Source organism: Thermobia domestica, chromosome 7 (genome assembly GCF_964235325.1).
Source record: "Thermobia domestica chromosome 7, izTheDome1.hap1.1, whole genome shotgun sequence".
Lineage (NCBI taxonomy): Eukaryota > Metazoa > Arthropoda > Insecta > Zygentoma > Lepismatidae > Thermobia > Thermobia domestica.
In genome coordinates, this window is record NC_137460.1 from 131,065,957 (window position 1) to 131,092,274 (window position 26,318).

A 26,318-nucleotide genomic window follows, 5' to 3' on the forward strand; every position below is an offset into this window, starting at 1 on the left:
TCCCAAAAGCCAAAAGGGGTGGAAATCTTCAAGAGAGAGAAATAAAAAAAAATCTTATGGTAAATTCTAGTTCAAAGTTCGAAGCACATGCTTTTGCACGTGATTTTTTTTCAGGGAACAGAAAAGTTCTGGCGCCTAAGAAATTATACTATATATTATTGCAAATTTGCAAGTGGATGTATTTACATTGCAATTTGTGGTAATAAAGATATTATGTTAGAAAACAATATTGTAAAAGTAAGTTTAATTTCTTCATCCGTCGCAAGCCTTAGGGATCCCTTATACCTCGCCACCCCCGAATATCGATATCAAAAATTTATAATGATATATATGCATGTCCATATAATCGCGATATCGAATGTTGATATATGATAATATAGATATCGACGATAGCTATGTATCGACATATCACAGGCCCAGGTCCGAGAAGTGATGCTTGAAATATACTGGAATCAACAATCAAATACTAAATAAGTTCTCCATTTGCCTATTAATGTTGAGGGAGAAGGGTGTGAACACGAATAGAAATTAAAAAAAAAAAAACAAATGTTAAGATAAAAGTAGGTTTTCCGTCTCCCCTTGAATACAAAAATTAACAGAAAACTATTACTGTAATTTACCTTCTACTTCTGTTTCTGATTGTTATCACAAATCAGCGACAGTACACATACTTTACATAGTATACAAATACACTCTATAACTTTTCACAACCAAGCGAGCCGGAAGATGAATTTCCTGTGATATTAAAGTGGAATGTTCTACAAAATAGTCATAATTGAGTGGCCATATTTCTATCAGTACTTTCGTACGGACTAAGAGCTAGCTACAAGACTAACAGAACTATAAATTAAAGATTTCATTTTCTTAATATACGTCCCCTATTCTGGGCTAATTCTGACTACCGCGGTTTCGAGGTAATAGTTAAACTAAAAAGTAAAGTTTGACGACTCTCAACTCTCGAACGTTTTGAGAAGATATTTCACAGTTTATGTTGTTATTTCCTCGTTACAAAAACACTTTTAGTTGACTCTATTCATGGTAAATTACGGGACATATAAACACTTACAATTATTGAAAAATGAATAATTATATTTTAAAATAAAAGTCGTTACACGTCTAAAATAAAAGTAGAATACAGTAGTAGTTGGAAGTGAATAAAAATATTGTTTATTTGTTGAGATGTGCAAACTGAATATGAATAATAAGTGTTTCCCATTCTCTTCTCAGGAGGAGGATCTACGATGGACTTCTGGGGCTCAGTGGTTGATAATAATCCTACTTAGAGCTACTTTTAAGCTCCCCAAACTCTGGAATGGGTTTTATTTATATATAAAATAAGAAAGATTCTCTTTCTTGTGGTAGATCGCCATGATCGCCCCTGGATCAGCCCCTGCTCTTGTGTAGCAGACCTTGAAGACATTTAGTTCGTGTATGCTTCTGACGATGCAGATTAGGGATGACCACATCTGGATAATTTTTTATTCTGATATCGGATAGAAATTTATCCGGGTTTGCAATATCCGGTTGACGGATAACAAAACGGATGACGGATAGCGGATAATATCCGGATAACGGATGACGGATGAGATCCGAATAACGGATGATATCCGGAAGACGGATACGGATAATATCTGGTGGTCGGATAATATACGGATAATAGATTTATCCGGATAATTTATAAATTTAAGATAACGGATAATATCTGGATAATAGAATATTTAGATAACTGATTACATCCGGATGACGAATAAAGAATAATATCCGGTTAACGTATATGGTTTTAAAAAGACATAACAGGAAAGGGACGTATCAGACTCTTCTGCTCATGGAGTTATTAAAAGACGATCATCTGGCAGTGGTCTTTACCGTTGAAACATATTGCTTATTAAAATGTAACCTAGTAACTTCCAATTTTCTTCTTGTTGTTGGGCGCGGTGGCTCAATGGTAGACCGCTTATTTTGGTGCGTGAGGCTCTTATTGTTTCGAATCCAAGCAAGAAGATTGCGGTGGACAAGATCGTATCCGTAGGTTCTCTCAGGGTACTCCCGCTTCTTGCCACTTTTCATTCCATCAATTCTTCTATTATCGTTGACTTGCTGTAATCATTGGGCGCGGTGGTTCAGTGGCAGAGCGCTTCCTCTGGTGCGTTGGTTACTTACTGTTTCGATCTCCGGCCAAGTAAGTTGTGTTTGGACAGGATCGTATCCGTAGGTTTTCTCAGGGTATTCCCGCTTCTTCTCGCTTTTCACTCCACCAATCCCTCTATTATCACTGACTTACTTTATTCTTTGTTCACGGTGGCTCAGTGGTAGACCGCTTCCTCTCCTACGTGGGGTCATTATTGTCTCAATCTCGGGCCAAGTAAGTTTGTGGTGGACAAGAACGTATCCGTGAGTTTTCTCAGGGTGTTCATGCTTCTTCAAACTTTCCATTCCACCAAATCCTCTCTTATCATTGACTTGGTTTAATCATTGGGCTCGGTGGCTGAGAGTTAGAGCGCTTCCTCTGGTGCGTGTCGTCCTTATTGTTTCCATCTCCGGTGCTTCTTCTGGTGGACCAAGTAAGTTTGTGGTAGACAAGATCGTATCCGTGGGTTTTGACAGGATATTTCCGCTTCCTCCCACATTTCATTCTACCAATTCTTCTATTATCATTGATTTGCTTCAATCACCGGGCGCAGTGGCTCAGTGGTAGTGGGCATCTTCTGGTGTGCCAAGTAAGTTTGTAGTAGACATGATCGTCTTCGTGGGAATTCTCAAGGTACTCCTGCTTCTTCCCACTTTTCATTCCAACAACTCCTCTATTATGATTGAATTGGTTTAATGATTGGGAGTGGTGGCTGAGTGCTAGAGCGCTACCTCTGGTGGGCCAAATAAGATTGTGGTGGAAAAGATCGTGTCCGTGGGTTTTATCAGGGTACTATCGCATCCTACTACATTTCATTCCACCAATTCTTTTATTACGATTGACTTACCTTAATCATTGGGCGCGGTGTCTCAGTAGTACAGCGCTTCCTCTGGTGAACTAAGTAAGTTTGTGGTGGACAAAACCGTAACCGTAGGTTTTGTCAGGGTTCTCCGGCTTCCTCCCTGATTTTATTCCACCAATTGCTCTATTATCATTGACTTACCTTCATAATTGGACTCGGTGGCTCAGTGGTAAAGCGTTTCCTCTGGTGGACGAAGTAAGTTTGTGGTGGACAAGATCGTATCAGTGGTTTTTTTCAGGGTACTTCCGCTTCATCCCACATTTCATTCCATCAATTCTTATATTATCATTGACTTGCCTCAATAATTGGGCGCTGTGGCTCAGTGGTAAAGCGCTTCCTCTGTTGGGCCAAGTAAGTTTGTGGTGTACAAGATCGTATCCGTGGGTTTTGTCAGGGTACTCCCGCTTCCTCCCACATTTAATTCCACCAATTCTTCTATTATCATTGAGTTGATTCAATCATTGGGCGCGGTGCCTCAATGGTAGAACGCTTTTTCAGGTACGTGGGGTTCTTACTGTTTCGATCCCCTGTCTGATAAATTTGTGGTAGACAAGATCGTATCCGTGAGTTTCCTCAGGTTACTGCCGCTTCCTCTTACATTTCGTTCCAACAAATCTTCTATTATCATGGATTTACCTCAATCATTGGGCACGGTGACTCAGTGGTAAAGGGTTTTTTTCTGGTGGGTCAAGTAAGTTTGTGGTGAAAAAGATCGTATCCTTTGGTTTTGTCAGGTTACTCCCGATTCCTCCCACATTTCATTCCACCAATTCCTCTATGATTATTGACTTGCTTCAAACATTGGGCACAGTGGCTCAGTGGTAGAACGCTTCATCTAGTGCGTAGGGTCCTCATTGTTTCGATCCCCGGGCTAGTAATTTTGTGGTGGACAAGACCGAATGCTTGGGGTTTGTCAGAGTACTCCCGCTTCCTCTCTGATTTCATTCCACCAATTCCTCTATTATCATTGACTTACCTTCATAGTTGGACGCGGTGGCTCAGTGGTAAAGCGTTTCCTCTGGTGGACGAAGTAAGTTTGAAGGGGACAAGATCTTATCTGTGGGTTTCTTCAGGGTACTCCCGCTTCCTTCCTCATATCATTCCACCAATACCTCTATTATCATTTACTTACTTTAATCATTTGGCAAAATAGTTGAGTGGGAGATTGCTTCCTGTGGTTGGCAAAGAAAATTTGTGGATGTCAAGATCGTATCCGTGGGTTTTCTCAGTGTACCCTCGCTTCTTCCCGCTTTTCATTCCACCAATTCCTCTATTATCATTTACTTGCCTTAATCATTGGGAGGGGTGGCTCAGTGGGAGAACACTTCCTCTGATGCTTGTATTTTTATTGTCGCGATTCCCAGTCAAGTAAGTTTGTGATGGAAAAGATCGTATCCGTGGGTGTTCTCAGGGTGCTCCCGCTTCTTCACACTTTTAATTCCACCAATTTCTCTATTGTCATTGACTTGCTTCAATCATTGGGCACGGTGGCTCAGTGGTAGTACGCTTTATCTAGTGCGTGGTGTCCTTACTGTTTCGATCCCCGGTGTATTAGGTTTGTGGTGGACAAAATCGTATCCGTGGGTTGTGTCAGAATACTCCGGTTTCCTCCCACATTTCATTCCACCAATTCTTCTATTATCATTGACTTGTTTCTATTATTGGGCGTAGTGCCTCAGTAATAGAGCGCTTCCTCTGGTGGCCCAAGTAAGTTTGTGGTGTACGAGATCGTAACCGTGGGTTTTCTCAAGGTACTCCCGCTTCTTCCCACTTTTCATTCCAACAATTCCTCTATTGTCATTGACTTGCTTCAATCATTGGGCACGGTGGCTCGGTGGTAGTCCGCTTCTTCTGGTGCGTGGAGTCCTTACTGTGTCGATCCCGGGCTTGTAAGTTTGTGGTGGACAAAATCGTATCCGTGGGTTTTGTCAGAATACTCCCGCTTCTTCCCACATTTCATTCCACCAATTCTTCTATTATCATTGTCTTGCTTCAATCATTGGGCGCAGAGGCTAAGTGGTACAGCGCTTCACCTGGTGGGCCAATACGTTTGTGGTGGACAAGATCGTATCTGTGGGTATCTTCGGTGTACTCCTGCTTCTTTCCATATTTCATTCCAGCAACTTCTTCTTTATCATTGAACTGGTTTAATAATTGGGTGTGGTAGCTCAGTGGAACAGCGCTTCCTCTGGTGGGCCAAGTAAGTTTGTGGTAGAAAAGTTCCTATCCGTGGGATTTCTCAGGGTACTCCCGCTTCTTGCCTCTTTTCATTCCACCAATTCCTCTATTGTCATTCGCTTGCTTCAATAGTTGGACACGGTGGCTCAGTGGTAGTATGCTTCATCTGGTGCTTGGTGCCCTTACTGTTTCAATCCCCATGCTAGTTAGTTTGTGTTGGACAAAATCGTAGCCATGTGTTTTGTCAGAATACTCCGGCTTCCTTCCACATTTCATTCCACCAATACCTCTATTATCATTGACCTAGTTTAATCATTGGTCGCAATGGTTCAGTGGTAGTGCGTTTCATCAGGTGGGTATTGTAAATTTTTGGTAAACAAGATCTTATCCGTGGGTATTGTCAGGGAACTCCCTCTTCTTCCCACACTTCATTACACTAATTCCTCTATTATCATTGATTTTCTTCAATCAGTGGTTTGGTGTTTTTCTGGTTGGCCTATCCGTGGGATTTCTCAGGGTACTCCCGCTTCTTGCCTCTTTTCATTCCACCAATTCCTCTATTGTTATCGACTTGCTTCAATCATTGGGCACGGTGGCTCAGTGGTAGTCCGCTTCCTCTGGTGCGTGGAGTCCTTACTGTGTCGATCCCGGGCTTGTTTGTGGTGGACAAAATCGTATCCGTGGGTTTTGTCAGAATACTCCGGGTTCCTCCTACATTTCATTCCACAAATTCTTCTATTTTCATTGACTTGGGTCTATCATTGGACACCGTGACTCAGTGGTAGAGCGCTTCCTCTTGTGCATGGGGTCCTTATTCTTTCGATCCCCGGCCAAATACGTTTGTGGTGGACAAGATCGTATCCGTGGGTTTTCGCCGGGTACTCCCGCTTCTGCCCATTTTTCATCCACCAGTTTCTCTATTATCATTAACTTGCTTTAATCATTGGGCGCAGTGGCTCAGTCGTAGCGCGCTTCCGCTAGTGGATCAAGTAAGTTTGTGGTTGTGGAGAAGATCGTAATGCGGGTTTTCTCAGGGTACTCCCGCTTTTTCCCACTTTTTATTACACCAAATTCTGTATTGTAATTGACGCTTTAATTTTTGGGCGCGGTAGCTCAGTGGTAGCCCTGGAGCATGGGGTCCTTATTGTTTCGATTGCCGGCCAAATACGTTTGTGGTGGACAATGTCGTATCCATGGGTTATCTCAGGATACAGCTTTAAATATTGTTCTATCTTGGGCAACCAGGTATTGAGACTGAGCTAATTCGGAAACTTATTTCTGGCGCTTTGAGGCAAGGAACTGATTTCGGACATTACGCTGTCCTCAAACGACTAGGATCTTTCCAATGTTACCATCCGCGTCGAACTACTTCATGTTTAAAAGGGGAATAGAAGGAACCCACGCCTAAAACTTCGGGACCCTGTATCTTGAGGTTCAAGACTGGGGATCGATTTCTGACATAACAATCGTGCTCAACGGATCAAAACCTTTCAAATGCCGCCCACGCCTTCGAACAACTTCATGTTGAATAGGTGAATAGAAGGTACCCGAGCTCATAACGTCAGGACCCCATTCTTTGAGGTTCGTGGCCTGGGTCTGATATCTGACATTATTACTGAACTCACGGTCAGAAATCATTAAGCTAACTATGTGGGCGAGTGGGTGTCCTCCCCGCTGGTCTAGTGGCTAGGTCGTGACCCTTTGGTACGCTAGAGTTTTTCAATGAATGCATTTTTTACTAATTATACTATTTTTTCTTTTAAAAAAATGCAATCAATATGTTTGTTTATTTAATACGTAGTCATCGTTGACCAAAGTTATCATTTTTATATCACGCAATAAGATCCCCTCTTTTCTGTCTCTAGACCCAGTCATATTACACTTAATAAATGCCAAATTACGATTTGTATCAACAAACAGAAGCTGGTAAATAATAATAATAATAATAATAATAATAATAATAATAATAATAATAATAATAATAATAATAATAATAATAATAATAAATCATGTGAATAATGGAGATAATTTTTCACCCTTCTTTAAAATGTCTGTGGGCTTCTCTGAATCTGGATATGTTGTTTTATAGTGTATAATGCAAAAAGGCTTCAAACAGCAATCTGGCAAAAAGTATTTGTGTAAAGGACACAAACGTCTTATCAGTTGTTCTACAAAGAACTAAAAATGGCCTTGTTTCTGTTTGCCTTTAAACACAATGTAACGATTTACAAGGCACAGACAAAAGTAGAGAGCAACGTGATATTTCGCATAAGGGCAGCTTCGTTGCTAAACTGAAGACAATAAGTCACACTCACAGGTTTTTCTCCAAACGTTTTGTATGACAGGTTAATCAAACTACGTTGTTGTAGCTAAGGGATGAGACTCTGAAAGACCGATAAGTGTTGGAGCTCTGAGCCGTAGCTAGAAATTTCGTTGCCCGGGGCGAAGTAGATGTCGGAGTCCCCCGACATTCTCCTTACCAAGCTTTGACTTTTCCTTTCTGTGCTTTTATTTTTTACATATAAGAGAAACACCTTTTTGTTGTTATGCTACGCTGATTTTGTTTTTACCAAGCCGCTTGGACAGACCATTGCAATAGCCAAAAGCGATCTATATGTATTCTTTAACAAATAAGAGTCGCTCTCAAGAGGCTTATTTTAGACCTGCTGCTAAACTTGACAAAACTATCTTGTATGCAAATCCATGTGGAGAATAATTATGAGAAAAGCATGGAGTCGATTCTCCTATGTCAGAGGGACCATGTTACACATGGAGTTGGTGGACGAGAGTGGTAGCGTTGGAAAGGTTTGGGTGCCCTGAGTGCAGTAGTAATGTCAGAAATCAGACCCATGCCACGAAGCTCAATAAATGGGTTCCTGACGTTATGGGCTCTGATACCTTCTACTCACCTATTAAACATGAAGTTTTTCAACGGTGGTGGTGGCATTTAAAAGGTTTTGATCCGTTCAGCACAATTGTGATGTCAGAAATCAATCCCTATCCTTGAACCTGAAGAAACTGGGTCCCGAAATTCTAGTCGCGGGTCTTTCTATTCCCCTTTTAAACATGGGGTTGTTGTACGCGGATGGTAACATTGGAAAGATCCTAGTCGTTTGAGGACAGCGTAATATCCGAAATCAGTTCCTGGCCACAAAGCGCCAGAAATGAGTTTCCGACTTGGCTCAATCTCAATACCTGGTTGCGCAAGATGGAACAACATTTATAGCTGTATGGATGGTTTTATCTCGCGTAATAATATACTGAGTTAAACGACAACAGAGGTTTAAATCACAACCCAAATGCTTGGAACCGAATCTGATTTCTGACATCACCGCAATGCTCAAGGGACCAAGACCTCTCCAATGATTAAGGCAAGTCAATGATGATAGAAGAATTGGTTGAATGAAATATGGGAGGAAGAGGGAGTATCCTAAGATATCCCACGGATACGACCTTGTCCACCACAAACTTATTAGGCTGGGAATCGAAACAATAAGGACCCGATGCTCCAGAGCACTTGGCAAACCAGAGGAAGCGCTGTACCAGTGAGCCAACGCGCAATGATTGAAGCAAGTCAATAATAATTGAAGAACTGGTAGAATGAAAAGTGGGAAGAAGCGGGAGAACCCGAAGAAAACCCACGGATACGATCTTGTCCACCATGGAAGTACTTGCCCGGGGATCGAAAAAATAAAGACCCCACGAGCAAGAGGAAGCGCTCTACCACTGAGCCACCATGCCCAATGATTAGAGTAAGTCAGTGATAATAGAGGAATTGGTGAAATGAAATGTGAGAGGAAGCGAGAGTACCCTGAGAAAACACACGGATACAAGCCTCTAAACCACAAACTTACTTGGCCCTCAGAGGAAGCGCTCTACCACTGAGGCGTCGCGCCCATTGATTAAACCAAGTCAATAATAATAGAGGAATTCGTGGAATGAAAATGGGAAGAAACGGGAGTACCTTGACTAAACCCACGGATACTATCTCGTACACCACAAATTTAATTAGCTCACCAGAGGAAGCGCTCTACCACTGAGACACACACGTAATGATTAAAGCAAGTCAATAATAACAGAAGAATTGGTGGAGCGAAATGTGCGAAGAAGCGGGAGTACTCTGTCAAAACCCAGGGATACGATCTAGTGCAGAACAAACGTACTTCGCCCACCAGACGAAGCGCTCTACCACTGAGGCAACGCGGGACATGATTAAGGTAGGTCAATAATAATAGAGGAATTGGTGGAATGAAAAGTGGGAAGAATCGGGAGTACCCTGACAAAACCCACGAATACAATCTTGTCCATTACAAACTTACTTCGCACACCAGACAAAGCGCTCTACCACTGAGCCACTTCGTTCAATGATTAAAGTAAGTCAGTGATAATAGAAAAATTGGTGGAATGAAAACTGGCAAGAAGGGGGAGTACGCGGAGAAAAATCACGGACACGATCTTGTCCACCAGAAACGTACTTGGCCGGGAATCGAAACAATAATGACCCCACGCACAAGAAGAAACGCTCTACCACTGAGCCATTGTACCTAATGATTGAAGCAAGTCAATAATAATAGAAGAATTGGTGGAGCAAAATGTGCGAGGAAGCGGGAGTTCTCTGTCAATACCCAGGGATACGATCTTGTCCATCACAAATGTACTTGGCCCACTAGACGAAGCGCTCTACCTCTGAGCCAACGCGCAACATCATTAAGGTAGGTCAATAATAATAGAGGAATTGGTGGAATGAAAAATGGGAAGAATCGGAGTACCCTGACAAAACCTACGAATACGATCTTGTCCGTTAAAAAATTAATTGGCCCACCAGAAGTAGCGCTTTACCAGTGAGCAGCCGCGCCAAATTATTAATGTAAATCAATGATAATAGAGGAATTCGTGGAAAGAAATGTGGGTGGAAGCGAGAGTACCCTGACAAAACCCATGGATACAATCCTGTAAACTACAAACTCACTTGGCCCACCATAGGAAGCGCTCTACCACTGAGCAACCGCGCCCAATGATTAAACCAAGTCAAAGATAATAGAGTAATTTGTGGAATGAAAAGTGGGAAAAACATTAGTACCCTGAGTAAACTAACGGACGCTTTCTCGTCCAACCGCAAAGTTAATTAGCTCACCAGAGAAAGCGCTCTACCACTGAGCCACTGCACCTAATGATTGGATCAAGTCAATAATAAAGGAAGAATTGGTGGAGCGAAATGTGCGGGGAAGCGGGAGAATTCTGTCAAAACCCAGGGATCCGATCTTGTCAACCACTAACATAATTAGCCCACCAGAGGAAGCGCTTTACCTGTGTGCCACCGCGCCCAATGATTAAACCTAGTCAATGGTGATAGAGGAATTAATGGAATGAAAGGTGGGAAGAAACGGGAGTATACTGAGAAAACCCAGGGGTACGATCTTGTCAACCACAAACATAATTAGCCCACCAGAGGAAGCGCTTTACCTGTGTGCCACCGCGCCCAATGATTAAACCAAGTCAATGATAATAGAGGAATGGGTGTAATGAAGAGTTGGAAGAAGCGGGAGTACCCTGAGAAAACCGACTAATACGATCTTGTCCACCATTCAACTTATTTGGCTGGGGAACGAAAAACTAACGACCCCATGCTCGAGAGGAAGCGTTCTACCACTGAGCCACTGCGCCCAATTATTAAAGCAAGTCATTGATAATAGAAGAATTGGTGGAATGAAAGGGGGAAGAAGCTGAAGTACCCCAACAAAACCCATGGATACGATCTTGTCCACCACAAACTTACTTGGCCTGAGATCGAAACAATAAGGAACCCACGCACCAGAGGAAGCTCTCTGCCACTGAACCACCGCGCCCAATGATTACAGCAAGTCAATGATAATAGAAGAATTGATGGAATGAAAAGTGGCAACAAGCGGGAGTACCCTGAGAGAACCTACGGTTACGATCTTGTCCACCGCAAACTTACTTGCCGGGGATCGTAACAATAAGAGCCTCACTCACCAGAGTAAGCGGTCTACCATTGAGTCACTGCGACCCAGAACAAGAACAAGAAATTTGGAAGTTACTAGGAAACATTATAAGAAGCAATATCTTTTAATGATAAAGACCACTGCCCGATGATCGTCTTTTAATAACTTCATGAGCAGGAAAGACTGATACGTCCCTCTCCTATTATGTCTTTTAAGAACCATATGCTTTATCCGGATATTATCCTTTATTCGTCATCCGGATGTAATCAGTTATCCGAATGTTCTGTTATCCAGATATTATCCGTTATCTTAATTTTATAAATTATTCGGATAAATCCATTATCCGACCACCAGATATTATCCGTATCCGTCATCAGGATATCATCCGTTATCCGGACCTTATCCGTCATCCGTTATCCGGATATTATCCGTCAGCCGGATATTATCCGTTATCCGTCATCCGTTTTATTATCCGTCAACCGGATATTGCAAACCCGGATAAGTTTCTATCCGATATCAGAATAAAAAATTATCCAGATGTGGCCATCCCTAATCAGCTTCGTCAGAAGCATACACAAACTAAATGTCTTCAAAGTCTGCTACACAAAAGCAGGGGCGGATCCAGGGGGCGATCATGGCGATCGACCACAAGAAAGGGAATCTTTCTTATTTTATATATAAATAAAACCCATTCCAGAGTTTAGAGCTCTTAAAAGTAGCTCTAAGTAGGAGTATTATCAACCACCGAGCCCTCCCAAGTACATCGTAAATCCTCCTCTGGACAAGAGAATGGGAACACCGATTATTAACGTTCAGTTTGCACATCTCAACAAATAAACAATATTTTATTCACTTCCATCTATTACTGCATTCTACTGAACTGTAAGGACTTTTTATTTTAAAAATTAATTATTCATTTTTCAATAATTGTAAATGTTTATAAGTTCAATAATTTACCATGAATAGAGTCTACTAAAAGTGTTTTGGTAACGAAGAAGTAACAACATGAACTGTAAAATATCTTCTCACAAACGTTCGAGAGTTGAGAGTCGTCAAACTTTACTTTTTCGTTTAACGATTACCTCGAAACCGCGGTAGCCAGAATTAGCGCAGAATAGGGGACTTATATTAAGAAAATGAAATCTTTAATTTCTACTTCTGTTAGTCTTGTAGCTCTTAGTCCGTACGAAAGTACTAATAGAAATATGACCATTCAATTATGACTATTTTGTAGAACATTCCACTTTAATATCACAGGAAATTCATCTTCCGGCTTGCTTGGTTGTGAAAAGTTATAGAGTGTATTGGTATACTATGTAAAGTATGTGTACTGTCGCTGATTTGTGATAACAATCAGAAACAGAAGTAAAAGGTAAATTACAGTAATAGTTTTCTGTTAATTTTTGTATTCAAGGGGAGACGGAAAACCTACTCGGATCTGGGCATGTGATATGTCGATACATAGCTATCGTCGATATCTATATTATCATATATCAACATTCGATAACGGGAATATATAGACATGAATATATCATTCTAAATTTTCGATATCGATATTCGGGGGCCGCGGAGGTATAAGGGTCCCCTAAGTTTTGCGATGGATGAAGAAACTAAACTTACTTTTTACAATATTGTTTTCTAATCATATCTTTATTTACTTAAATTGCAATGTAAATACATCCACTTGCAAATTTGCAATATTATATAGTATAATTTCTTAGGCGCCAGAACTTTTCTGTTCCCTGGAAAAAGAAACAAAAAATCATTGGCAAAAGCAAGTGCTTCGAACTTTGAACTAGAATTTACCATAAGATTTTTTTTATTTCTCTCTCTTTGAGATTTCCACCCCTTTTGGCCTTTAGAACCGCTCATTGACAAAACGTGCACACATGATCGCTATCTGCATTCATGCTCTTAGACAGAGTCAGAGATTTTGTAAAGGAAACGACTTTTTAATAATTATTACTATTATTATTATTATTATTATTATTATTATTATTATTATTATTATTATTATTATAAGAATGAGGTTTACAACTAGGGTCCCATTTCTTTGTCTTGCATCGGAGGGCCGAATGTCTGCTACACCACTGGTGTCCCCTATTCTGTGTTTGTCTCTTTTTCGTTTCGTTTAGCTATTTGTTTTTGTGCTGCTAGGCTTTTATATGAAACCTTTATATTATATAACTTTCTTTTTATGAGTTTCTTTTTTTGGGGGAGGGGGGAAAGAGAGAAATGCTTTTCTCTTATATCTGTTTCTCACCATTCATCTTGTTTGAACTGCTTAAGTAAGTCATTTTGTAACTGTTGATGTCATCCAACTCCGTCACAATAATAAAATTGTCATTCTTAACAATTCGTTTTATTCTCTCTTTTGCAGTTTGCCACACTGATATATGTGTGACCAAATTGAGGTTTAGTCCAACACCTTTCAAATTTGCTACCACCCAACCGAATTTGCACTTTTGGAGTCGTGTATACATGTTAATTCTTATATGCTCTTTTTTTCGTTTTATAGGAAAGTAAACATTATATATTGTGTAACCCTCTGTATTTTTAATTTGATAAGAAAAAGTAGTTTCGTTAATTTCCGTTATTCTTTCAAATATCATTTGTCAATCATTTTAAAGTGAGTATTATGACGTGCACTGAAATTAACCATAAGAATTTTAGAATCGTCTAAGAAAGAAAGAGACGTTATCGTCGATATAGGATTCAGGGAAGACTGGTCAGAATTGGTTATGAACTATCCCTAACAAATCGATAACTTTTCTATGGTTTCATCAGGAATTAGAACAAGTCTTGAAGGACTTACTAGAAAATGTCAATCCCCTGGACCAAGTAGATTTAACGATCACTAATGAAAGTGAGGCGCACATATCCTTTTATTCATCTTTCCGTGAGGCAAGGAACCTGTCCACGGAGGTTGTAAAGAGAGAGCTGGATGAGTGATGCTGAGTTAATCGGCATTTGTCACTAATGAAGATGTTATGATTAAATTTCATCGCATAGTTATGCCAAGCAGGAAAGGAAGGGTACTGTTTCAGTGTATTGTAGATACAAGCGAATTGATGAAAGAGATAATGGTAATTGTGGAAGTGAAAAATACAGGTAAGCTATGCCTGACAAGAGCCCTTGTCACTGCGATGGCAATGGGAGAATATGAAGGGAAATGTGATTAAGTATAAACAATTTAAAGGTAAAAGGAAATGTCATGGATTCGGCAGTGGATAAATTATATAATGACGCTTGTGGTCATTTAAATAATGGAGGAGGGAGACATCTCTGAAATTAAGGCGTTTCAACAGTACTTACGGCAATATAAAGTTACTCTGTATTCTAGTTTCTCCGGAAAGGATATTTTATTTGAAGGCACAAATGATGCATGTCACGTGAAATTCCAAAATTAAGGCTGGTGTGAAAAACTTCATTTCAGTTTGTTTCTAATGTTACCCCCATGCAATGTATCACGTGTAAAGACTCTAGTCGCCAATTTTTTTAGAAGTAACTGCTATGATAATCATAAAATACGTAAGAGAAAAGAAAACTGCATGCTTTATTGTTAGGTCTGTAAATCTTGTTACAAACTTTATATCATACCAGAGAAGGAAACCGACCATCTGTGCGGGGAAAATAATATTATATGCAACCTAATGTCCGGAATCCAACAGCGAAATCCATCATGTATGAAAAGAAAGCATTAAAGATAATTTACAATATCGAATCACGCTAAGATTAAGAACATGATATTTATTCACATTCCCACTTTCCTAGTGAGTCAGTAAGTATGTTTAAAATGTGTAAATATTGATCAACTGTTACGTATGTGGGAACCGTGAGTATATCTTCGAAAGTAAAGATTCAGTAGAGGACATTTTTCAGTACCTACAGCAGCTCCGACCTTTAGTGAAAATCATCTACTGCATCGCTCATAACCGCAAAGCTTATGACAGTTATTTCATTCTGAATTGTATAATAGAAAAACGTAACAGGAAATCACAACGCATTCTGAATGAAGGCAAATTCTATCGATGTGAATTGCTAATTAAGTATTCGTTGATTCTCTAAATTGTGTACCTATTACATTATGAAAATTATCGAAATCTATTAATCTCCATTCTTCCAAAGGATATTTTCCTCATTTGTTCAACACCATAGAGAACACTTAAAACAACTTGACTTGACAATTCATAAAATGTGGGGATGTCAATTTTAAAAATAGCTGAAACAACACCAAGAGATAGAAAGGTATGTCCATAACCATCTTTATAAGAAGAAAACCCCCACTAAAACCAGGCGTTTTACAGCAGAAGTACAAATATCATTAAATTATCCCATAAACTAATTAGCAACAACGACCATCCCATGGCAACGCAACGAATCTTGCCATTTTGTTGGTTCTCGATTTTAGGCGTTCATAATGTTTTGAATAACTCAGAATGTCTGTGTCCTATCAAATTGAAAATTGCTGGACGTCTCCAACTCATGCTGAGCTAAAACTTTAATCTCTTAACAGTTTTTGCCTACAACCACTTGAAGGAGATGAAATCACTGTCTATAGTTGCAACATTTTTGTACATTGAAGACATGTTTGATTAGAGGAAACAGCTGACGTAGATGTCTGCATTTTTGTGTGTGCATTTATTCCGGGGTCATAAGTTAATACACAATAATTAACAGACCTGAAGCTGCTCCCAAAGGCCTAAAAAGGTATCGTAAAATTGGGGAATTATGCCAATTTGGCATGTTTCACTCTCCTATACCTCCAATGGGCCTGGATAAAAAATCTGAAATTTTGGGAATAGTTAGTCTTTTAGTATACCGTAACAGACAAAAAAGTGCGTTTTGTGATTTTGAGAAGAAGGGGGTTAAAGTATTAAGGAATAATATCATACTCTAGGATGTATTTTTTTCATAAATACAACTGGAATTTCGTTGTTGGGAAGTAAAATGAAGTAGGGTTAATGGTTAGTCCAGTTAAGGCTGTCAAACTCGTTCCTTTTCTCTAGTTATAAGACTGTCTTATCACGCCCACAGAAGCACTGGTGGCTCTTGCTGCTTGCTTTATCAATCATGTTTATTCTTGTTTAACTGTCAACTCATGCAAGAGACAATTGTACTTTAGTTTAATCTACATTCCGAAGTCAGTGAACACTTACTAGCTGTAAACACTGATTTGGATTATTTACCAATTACGTTAATACGTTTTTAAAGACTAAAATAGGAATTATCGGTTGGCTTCCATGGTTTAGAACTCAAGAAGAGAAAGAGCAATACATTGGAGACCAGTACATTGTTGTTGTGTTTCTACCAACATGAAGGAAAATGTTTAGCCCCTGGAAAGCTTAAACATAATCCTAGAAGGATAAATTTGCCAACTTTAATGCTCAATTCACATTCGGAAAATATGGACAGCGACAAAATCCGGGACAAACATGAATGAACCTAAACAACTGTATGAAAAATTAACGTCTCCAGATATCGAAGTGCGTTAATGGTTCCAGTCGACGATGATATATTTACATTGGGGGTGCAAAGAAAAAAAATACCCATGACTTTTGGTTCCGGGAATGCGGTGATTGCTTCGTACACAACAAGTCACGCAAGACTTCAATTATACAATTATGTGGATCAACACATATAAAAAGTGTTATATTTTGAGACAGATTCCATATTTATACAAAACCAGCTATTCAGACGATTGGCTAGAGGATGTCACGAGTTGGGAACATATGGGAAAAATCTATAAATTCAATGTTTCATTTTAGTTCAACCAATGAATTATAAATATCAAGTTTTGGATCTGGACGTCCAAAATTGTATCATGTTTGTAAAATTCGTGGAATTTTCTTGAATTATACGTCATCAGAAGAACTAAATTTTAAAGCTCTACGTGAAATGATGATGACTGGAAATCCAGCTGAAATAGCCATCACCAACGATAAAAATATCTCGTACACGTGATCATACAGCCATTAGTAAAAGAGATACCAAAGTGTACAAGATCAATTACTTGAAACGTTGTAGACTACCAAAATCTTTTCACACAGTACTTTATAAATATGAGTAGTGATGGCCAGTGCAAATATTCCCGGTTGGAAAGAAAATAAAAATTGGGAATATTCTCGGGTTTTTTCCTAGCATATAAATTCCCAGCAAGAAATTTATTTTCATTCCTTTATTTCATTTTCTAAATTATAAGAACTCTATGACTAATTACTTTATTTTCATTTATTATCATTTTCTACCAGTATTTAAATAATTTGAAGGTTAAAATATTGAAATTTGTTGACTGTACTTTTTATAATAGTTAATAATATGATTTTTAAATTTCCATTTCTATTGGTACTATAAAGTAGCAAAACACTAATTTATAAATGAAAATGAACTACTCGGTAAAGTAATCTAGAAATTCTGTGGAGTTAGAGTTGAAGTACTATCAATACACGCCGAATCAGCGTTAGTAATAGACGTGTGTATCTGCTCTCTGACTCAAAACTTCTGAACAGGTACTCAGCCTTCTCTTTCATGTGACTTAACGCATGAAATTTCGAGATATGGGTAGGAAGAAAGGTCGTGTGTGGCAATGTTACGTCAAAAATTCAAAAGATAAGTCAGTATCTTGCAAATATTGTGGACAAATATGCATGCGCAAATGTTGATATAATGGTGAGATATGCGTTTTTTGGCAGTCGTCCAACTTAATTTGTTTACAACATTTAAAGATTTAATATATTTATAACATCAGTAGTAGGGTCAATTTTACAAAATCCACTTACATATAAATATAAACTGTTTATTTGTGTAAAATTATGTGGACTTTCTATACCAAATGTTTTTCAACATATTTACTCCCATAAAATATATTATAAGTAAATATACATTTGTGCGTACTCTCTAAACATAATAAAATAACATACTAACGTTCCGAATATACATTTTAAGGAATCCTCTAAAATCAACATTAATAATTATACTATGATTTAAAAAAGGAATTTGATTTTTTAATCAATATAGTAATAGGTTGCAAGTTTCTTTCGTTTACACATAAATTCCCGGAATATTTCCATTTTGGAATCTTCCCGGGAATTTTCCCTGGTAACATTCCCAAAAAAATATATTCTCGGGAATTTACCCATCAGTAGATATGAGCCATCACAGTTTAAGGAAAGAAAAATATAAATGCGAAAGGAAGCAATTGAACTGAAAAAGAATACACAATGGATACGTTCTGGTAACATTCATTTACTTGTCTTCTAACTGAACGAAGTGGATGTGGGAAACTTATTTTGTAAAAATTATCGGCAATGATCAACACAACTTTTCGCCAATGTATTGGAACTATGCGAAATTGCAAGATGCATACACGGACATTTTAATCCAAACTCACTTTCATGAAGGTTTACCTTGAGCCAAAGACTTTAAACCAGAAGAAAGACCACATCTTATTATTATTGACCTAAGGACCAGATCACATGTGTGAAGTTAATGATAACATTGCGAATTTGCTGAGTGTTGTAATTATGTATATGTATATGTGTATGTAATTATGTGTGTAATTATGTGAGTGTGTATTTATGAGTGTTGTAATTATATGTTAAAAGGAAATGTTAATCATACCAAGAATCAGAAAGCAAGATTATGACATTACAAGAAGACGCTTCAATTTCTGACTTTTATTGTAGTGATGTGATGTCAGGTTTAATATTTCGTTAGTGATATGGAACATGCAAAGAAAATGAATCTGATTCAATCTTGCTTCATCACTCATAAATGATAAATTTAAACTTCTCAACTCATCATCCATCGATGACTATCGTTTTCCTATATTTGTTCTTGTTTGTGACGACGAAGGGTGCACCCGACTCGGTAATAATCATTTCTTTGAATGTTTCATATCACTGACGAAATATTAAACACTCTTCTCCCGAGCTGATTCACATAATTATATAATTCAAGTCTTGTGTGAATTGCCGTGTACGTAGCAATCACCAGATTCAGGGTAGCAAGAGTCACAAGTATTTCATCTTTCTACCCCAAACAATAACATGTCATCGTTGACTGGAACCATTTGATGCACTTTTATATCTGGGGACATTACTTTTTCATATAGTTATTTAGGTTCATTGACGATGTTGCTCTGTCCGGGATTTTCTCTTAGTAAAAAGTTTTCCCAAGTTGAATTGAGCATTAACTTTGACAAATTTAGCATACCAGGATTATGTTCAAACATTCCAGGGTCTAAATGGATTCCTTTAAATTGGTACAAATCTTCAATGTACTGCATTTTTTCTTCTTGGGTTCTACACCATGAAGGCCAACCGTTTGCTTCAATTTTAATCTTTAAAAAGATAATTAGGCAATCGGCAAATAGCCCGCCAGATTTTGTAGTCAGATTTTTTATTTATATTATTCCTCGAAGTCAACAAGATCATCGTCTTAAAAGAAATACAATGTTCCAGTCTTCCGAGGTGAAAAGTGAGGCCAAACATGCACACTTTATACGAATTGTGGTGTCTTTTCTCTCAAATCGTGTTATTGACTAAATTACACATGACAAAAATTTACGTCTAACTAAAACGTTTAGAAAGTATTTACGCTGTGTTACAAACATGTACTAGTGAATTTGAGGATTGTTGTGAAATTATTGTATCTTGAAATTGTGATTAAATGATATCACATTAACGTATACCATATTTGAACTCCGGACGACACAGTACCTAAATATTTTTGCCCTGATATGTCTTCAAATCATTTTCATTTGTTCCTTATGGCACTGTGATTTGGTGATGCAGCAACAAGTAAAGCCAGGAAATCTCAAAAGAAGATTGTTGCAATAACAAAAAGGGTTAGAAAATTTGGACCAGCGATGTACTGAATGTTACAGTGAATGAAGATACATGACGTCAGATGAAATATTTGAGCTATTTCGTGGAAATAGTTCGTGAAAACAGTTTATACCTAAAAGATTGTAAAATATGGTTATACATCTTATCTATAAAATAAAAGTGTATGTTGGCCAAAACGAACATTTCGCCGGTTCGTCCGAGACAACATACAGCACGAGATAGTCAAATGGCCCAGCGAACTAATTCTTGGATCCAATAAACTATTACAATTGATTTTCTCTTCAGTTCACTTAGTCAATGACTTAGCAAGAAATCACAACGTAACACTTGTCTCACTTATCCACGAAAAAGAAAACAAACTTCCACCAGAGTAATTGAGTACAAAATCTTCGTTCTCAAGTTTGTTTCCTTTCCATAAGAGTTGTTATTTCCTACTTTCGAAAACTTACAGCAAAGCAATACTAATTTCAAGTATACTTGACTCTCATGAAATTAATGCAGAATCACTAGACTTGAAGAAACAATCACTTGTCATTTTCTACACTGTAACCGTACGTGAAGTACATAACGTCGACCAGTTTAAAGCATGATGAGCTTTTTCAAAAATTTGCAATAGGTTACTTCCTCGCTAGGTTTTGGTCTTCTCTACATTACAGGATTATATTCCCATATTATTGTTCAAGGAATAACTTAAGACTATTTTGAAACTATTGACTATCAATCTAACATGGCATGATATTGTTATTCAAGCTTTTACATTCGTACATCTTGACATTTTGAAGATTCGGGTTGAAAAATGTCTTCAATTTTAACCGCAGTATCTTTGATAACTCCTTCTGCCACCAAAGATAATCGTTCCGCCACTTAGCCATCGTGTCTACGAAACGCACATAATCCGCATAACGCCAATAGAATCATACCAACAATGGTTTAATATAGCATTATAAAATTGTATATGTAAGTTATTTATGGAATTTAAAAGGACGTAACATTAAATATCATTTAATAACATGCAATTTATAAAGGAGTGGCATATCTACTGCTTCCCATTCACGTCATATTAAAGAAAGCATAGAAAAAATAATATTTAAATACTGGGTTATTCTACTGACCTTGTAGAGAACATATAAGTGAATAATACCTTTGTGTTCCGCAAAACCAATTTATCTGTTTTATACGTTACATATGAATGGTTATTTTTTGTACTACATCCGTTTCCTTGCAAAATCCATAATTTAACTTGATTTTCCAAATCCTTTTTAGAAGATACGTACGTGAAGATGCAAGAAGAAAGTATTTATTTGTCGACAAAAATGAACCAAAATGAGTTAAATTGATTAGTATTTGTTTACATCAAACAAAAAGACTCACTCCCCTTTCATACGTTGCCTATTATTTTTAGAGTGAGCATAACAGTATTTGAAAAAAATAAGTAAATAATTATTTGAAATTTCAATATATGATAACACCATTTCTTATAACCGAAACATTCGAAACAAAGGTAATATCATTAAAATACATTTTTCTTGCTTTAATAATGTTACTCACAACTTTCTGTAAATCCATGGTTGAGAAAAGGAAGCAACAATAGAAAAACGAAACGAAAGGTAGGAGTGTACTCCGAGATCACACGTATACCACCTGTGTGACATTAGAGACGTTTACCAATCGTTTGTTATATATGTACTCCTTTTCCAGTTTGCAAAATGTTGTGGAAATATATGACTGGAGGTAATATTTTCAGTAAATTATTTGGTATTATTTGCAATTTCTTAATAAAGTACAGTTCAGCATATCTTATACCACGAAAAAATCCTGTAACAAATCTCCTTGAGTTCTGTGATAATGAACTTTCACTTGTTATCCATCTCACTTATAGATAAATTGTCACATGTGATGTCCTACTAGCGTTGTTACTTCTCTTGGTTAGTTATACAACACCACAACAAAAGAAACTTCTCCATCACATTGAGCACAATTGCGATAAGAGCTAAACAGCAGATTAGAAGGAAGAGTAGCTACGACTTCGGAAATCGAAGTTGTATGATTAGTAGAAATAAGTTCGAATATTTTTCCAGACCAATCCGTGAGGAAAATCATAAACAATGAACTAATTTCAGAAACGATTGATTTTTTCGTAGCTGTCGATTGAGAAGCAGGTGTGCTAAATCCAATGCAAAGTAGAGAGTTATAGTATAATGTCAATCATATTAATACACCATTACTGTGTGGATACATTTTCTACGTAAAAGTCGTGAAACGACAATTGGACACTAAGGTATATAAGTGTAGAAAAGTAAAGCATACTCTGAAATCGATCCTTCATCACCGTCACATTTCTCTTTGCTCTAGTTTCTTACAAAGGAAATTTACGTGACTCACGTACTGTGCGTCTTCTCTTTTCTCTCAACTTTATTTTAATGAATATAAAGCAAGGTCGTACAAAGATGTAATAAACCAACTCCGCTACACTCATAATGCTAGCTCCAACAAAGAGTCCAAATATACCTCCAATGCAAACTGGAACGAAAGAAAAGGAATACTCAAAAATATTGCTTTATATATAGCAAAATATCTGCTAAGATGAAACCACATGTTGAAATGAAACTCGCGCTAAAGTATACAATAAAGGTTTTTCATTATGATTCTTAAAACGCAGCGATATAGCAAGATACTAACGTTGTTACACAACTAATGATTAAAGTTTAATCATTAGTTTAAAGTTTACTTCTTGTTTAACTATAATATTCTCTAAAAGTACGTGATACCTCAAACAGGACAAAATAAGATAGTTTGCAGTAAAGGAGATTATAAAGAAAAGCATTTTTTGAAACTCTGATTCATTTAATAAACATTATTTTATTCAACAGGAAGTGATTATTTGTTTATTTTCATAATGACTATGAAATGTACAAACTAATAACTAATATATTATATATATTGTGCTCTGATTTCACTTATCGAAGTAAATATGTTTTTAAGATGGCGCATTGTCCTACAGAAATTAACACTCGATTCCATAAAATTTTATCCAATCAGCTGTGATATGTTTAGGCTCGTTGATTTATGCATGCATTGACAGCTAAAATGGTAACTTCAAGATAAACAAAAAAAATATATTACCTTCAATAAATTAAGTAAATTAACATTCTGATTTTACTCAGGGAATGTTTAAATTCATGCGAAATGTGTGTAAAACTAACCTATTCCTTCGAGCAAAAGGAAGAAGTGAGGTGTACATGGTGACGCCAATAGAGTAGTGAATGGATGTCAAAAATAAAGAAAATTAACATTCTCTTCCAACAATCAGAGAGATGATTACGGGTCTAGAGATTGATCACTATTTGAAAAAATAAATAAAATTACCCTAGTTCTTCTAACGTGGTTAACGAGTACGTGGTGGACCAAGAGACTGATCAATTCCTTCCGAGAGTAAATAAAATTAACATTAACCTTCTACTATCGAGAGTGATACGTAGTGGGTCAACAGAAGATTTTGTTACTTCCAAAATCAAGGGGACTTTAATGGACGAAAAGAGGGCCAATGAGGTCAGTTCGAAGTTCAGGAAGCTGAAGTGTGAGAAAGCTGATAATGGTAACCACCTCAAAGAGCGTCACTTCAATTTGTTCTTTGTTATGCGTAATCAGAACTATATCATGAGCTAAACGTACCATGTATGTGTGTTGTGCATGTACCGTCACTTCACTTGATACTCTATGTGTTTTCCTCGTCTTGTCCAGAGCTTTTTGTATGTATCAGTATGAAGGTCCACAAGAAAGTTATTATCATTGTTTCACTTCTTGTCTGATATGCTGTCGTCATTTCACTTCTTGTTCTCTTGATAGTCTTCACACCGTTCAACTTCCGCTTCTTCTTTCGATAAATTCTTTAACATCTGCAAAAGTGTGTTCTCGTATGTTTGATCAAAATCATGTTCCAGAGATAGAAAGACACTATACGTGTCCTGCCTTTATATATCCTTCACTGAGGGTACATCTCTGCGTTACTATTGCTTCCTTTTTCCCCGTCTTTGCGGAACATAAATTCGTCATACGAAAGTATTTTGCATAATCATCTCTTCGCGATATAATGATAGTAATAATTTTTATTCAGTACCTACCAACAATACAGGTTTACACTGTTGACAGATAGTTCCTGACGGATGCTTCGGTAGAGCGCCCATAATACTTTTTTAATTAAGAAGAATATTAATGACTTTCACAGACATTATAAACAATGATGTTATATCTTGTGTAGTTCATTTTTAGTTCAGCTAGCATATAGTCGATTCCTGAAGCTTTCTTGGTTTTAGGTTGTTTCAAGACCAAGTCAAACTCATCTCTTGTAATTGTTTCTCCTGTTTCCTCGGGGTCAACTTCATCTTCTTCCAGCAACATTTCGGTTTCCTGCCCTCCCTCGTATAGTGTTTCGTAGTATTGAAATGAAACCTGTAACTTTTACCTTCCACGCATATAACGGCTAGGCTAAATATGTTTTTTCCAGTTATTGCTTTCACCTTTGTACAAAATTGTAATGCTCTAATACTAGTACTTTGTCTTTTGACTATAACTATTGCTTCTAATTACGTAACAAAAAAGATTTGGGCAAATATATATGCTGTTCCCAGTTTACGTTTCTAGTCAAATTATCCAGTTCTCTATTCGTATTTCCCACACACTGTTTGCTAGTTTTAGTTGACTCCCTGTTCATTTCATTCTTCAGTGCACGATATAGTAGTATTTTATTTAAGCTAACGTTGCTCTTCGGGCTTTTCTTACAATATTACCAATTATCCATTCTATCTTTCATTGAGCGTCCTGTCTTCTAATTTCTTTGTATGCTGTCTCCAATATAATACACTTGTACTAACTTCATTACTGTTGAATGTGTTCAACAGTACTTGCTACCATACTTGTCTTCGTTTTCCCTGGGTATGTCGATCTTGGTTTATCGTTCTTTTCAATCATTTCAAGTTCCGTCTCTGATTAGTTCGTTTTTTTAGCTTTTTTGTATTTCTGCTCACACTCACTTAGCGCCGTGATTTAGCCACTGTCTATGGCTGATCCTGCGAAACACCTGCGATTACTTACCTAATTATTTACTACAATATAGTATAATCGATCTCGTATCCTCTCCTTTTGCCTGCAGACTCCCATGTGAATAGATTAGATGGATTGTGCTGGTTTCACGTATTACAAGAAATTTCCTCGTCTTGTACACAGAACACTACCAGCCTATCATATCTATGATACCTCTAACTAATCCTTAAACCCCACAACATTTCCACTTATTCCTTGTATTATAGCACTCCTGTCCCCCATTATGATCAGGTTGCCTTCGCTTCTAATACCTGTTTAAAATTCGCTTATTTCCTTCTAGGTTTTTCAAATCTCATCGTGACAGTTTGATTTCGTTTCGTATACTATAATATGCAAATACTACAGTACCTCAAAAGCTAACATTACAATTATATTCGTGAAAGTGAACAAGGCAACAGTGCAGGTAGTTTCGTGCTACTAGCAACTAAACAAGCCTCACTAAGGTAAAATTCAGTTGGCTATCACTGTTGGTTATTGTATTATAGGAATTCTCAACTAGGCTACTTATTAATTTTTAATGTCATGGTACCTAACCAGAGAGGTTCATAATGAAGGAATTTTCAGTATTAATAAGTATTCTATACAAACTACACAAGACAATTCTTTACAACAAAACGTTGCCTATAATAGCTACAAATATTGCTTGCGAAAAACGGAAGAACAAAAATAGCTTTTCTGTAAGAACTACATCAATCAGTTACGGAAATGTAGTATGTTACGGAGCGATCGTTTTAATGCATATTTACAATGAAATCAGCCACTGAAGTAGTAGTAACATGTTTGCATACAGATACTCCCGAAATTGAAATAAACGTCTTCAGAGAAATTGCAATCTTATATGTTCGGTGAGATTAAGATGGAGTGTTATGTTGCTTACAGAGGGTAATTTAACTTGCTAAAGTATATTAGCGAATAGTCGGAAACCTGTGATATAATCTCGAGACGCGAATGGACAGCAAGTTTAACTATTAAAATGTATTTTTGACAATTTTATTATCTGCTGCAAAGTTCAGTGTTCTTATCTTTTCTCCTGTTAACACACAACATAATTACATACCAGACACATTAATGGTATATATTTAATTCGTTTATGTCCTGGGGCTCAAACTGCATTACAGAAGCATTAACTACACCATATTCCGTCTTCCGGTATGCTTTCCAAGACCATAAAAGTTACGAGTCATCAACTACTAGAGTGTTTCAGTTGTAAGTTACTGAAATGTTACAGGAAAATAGAA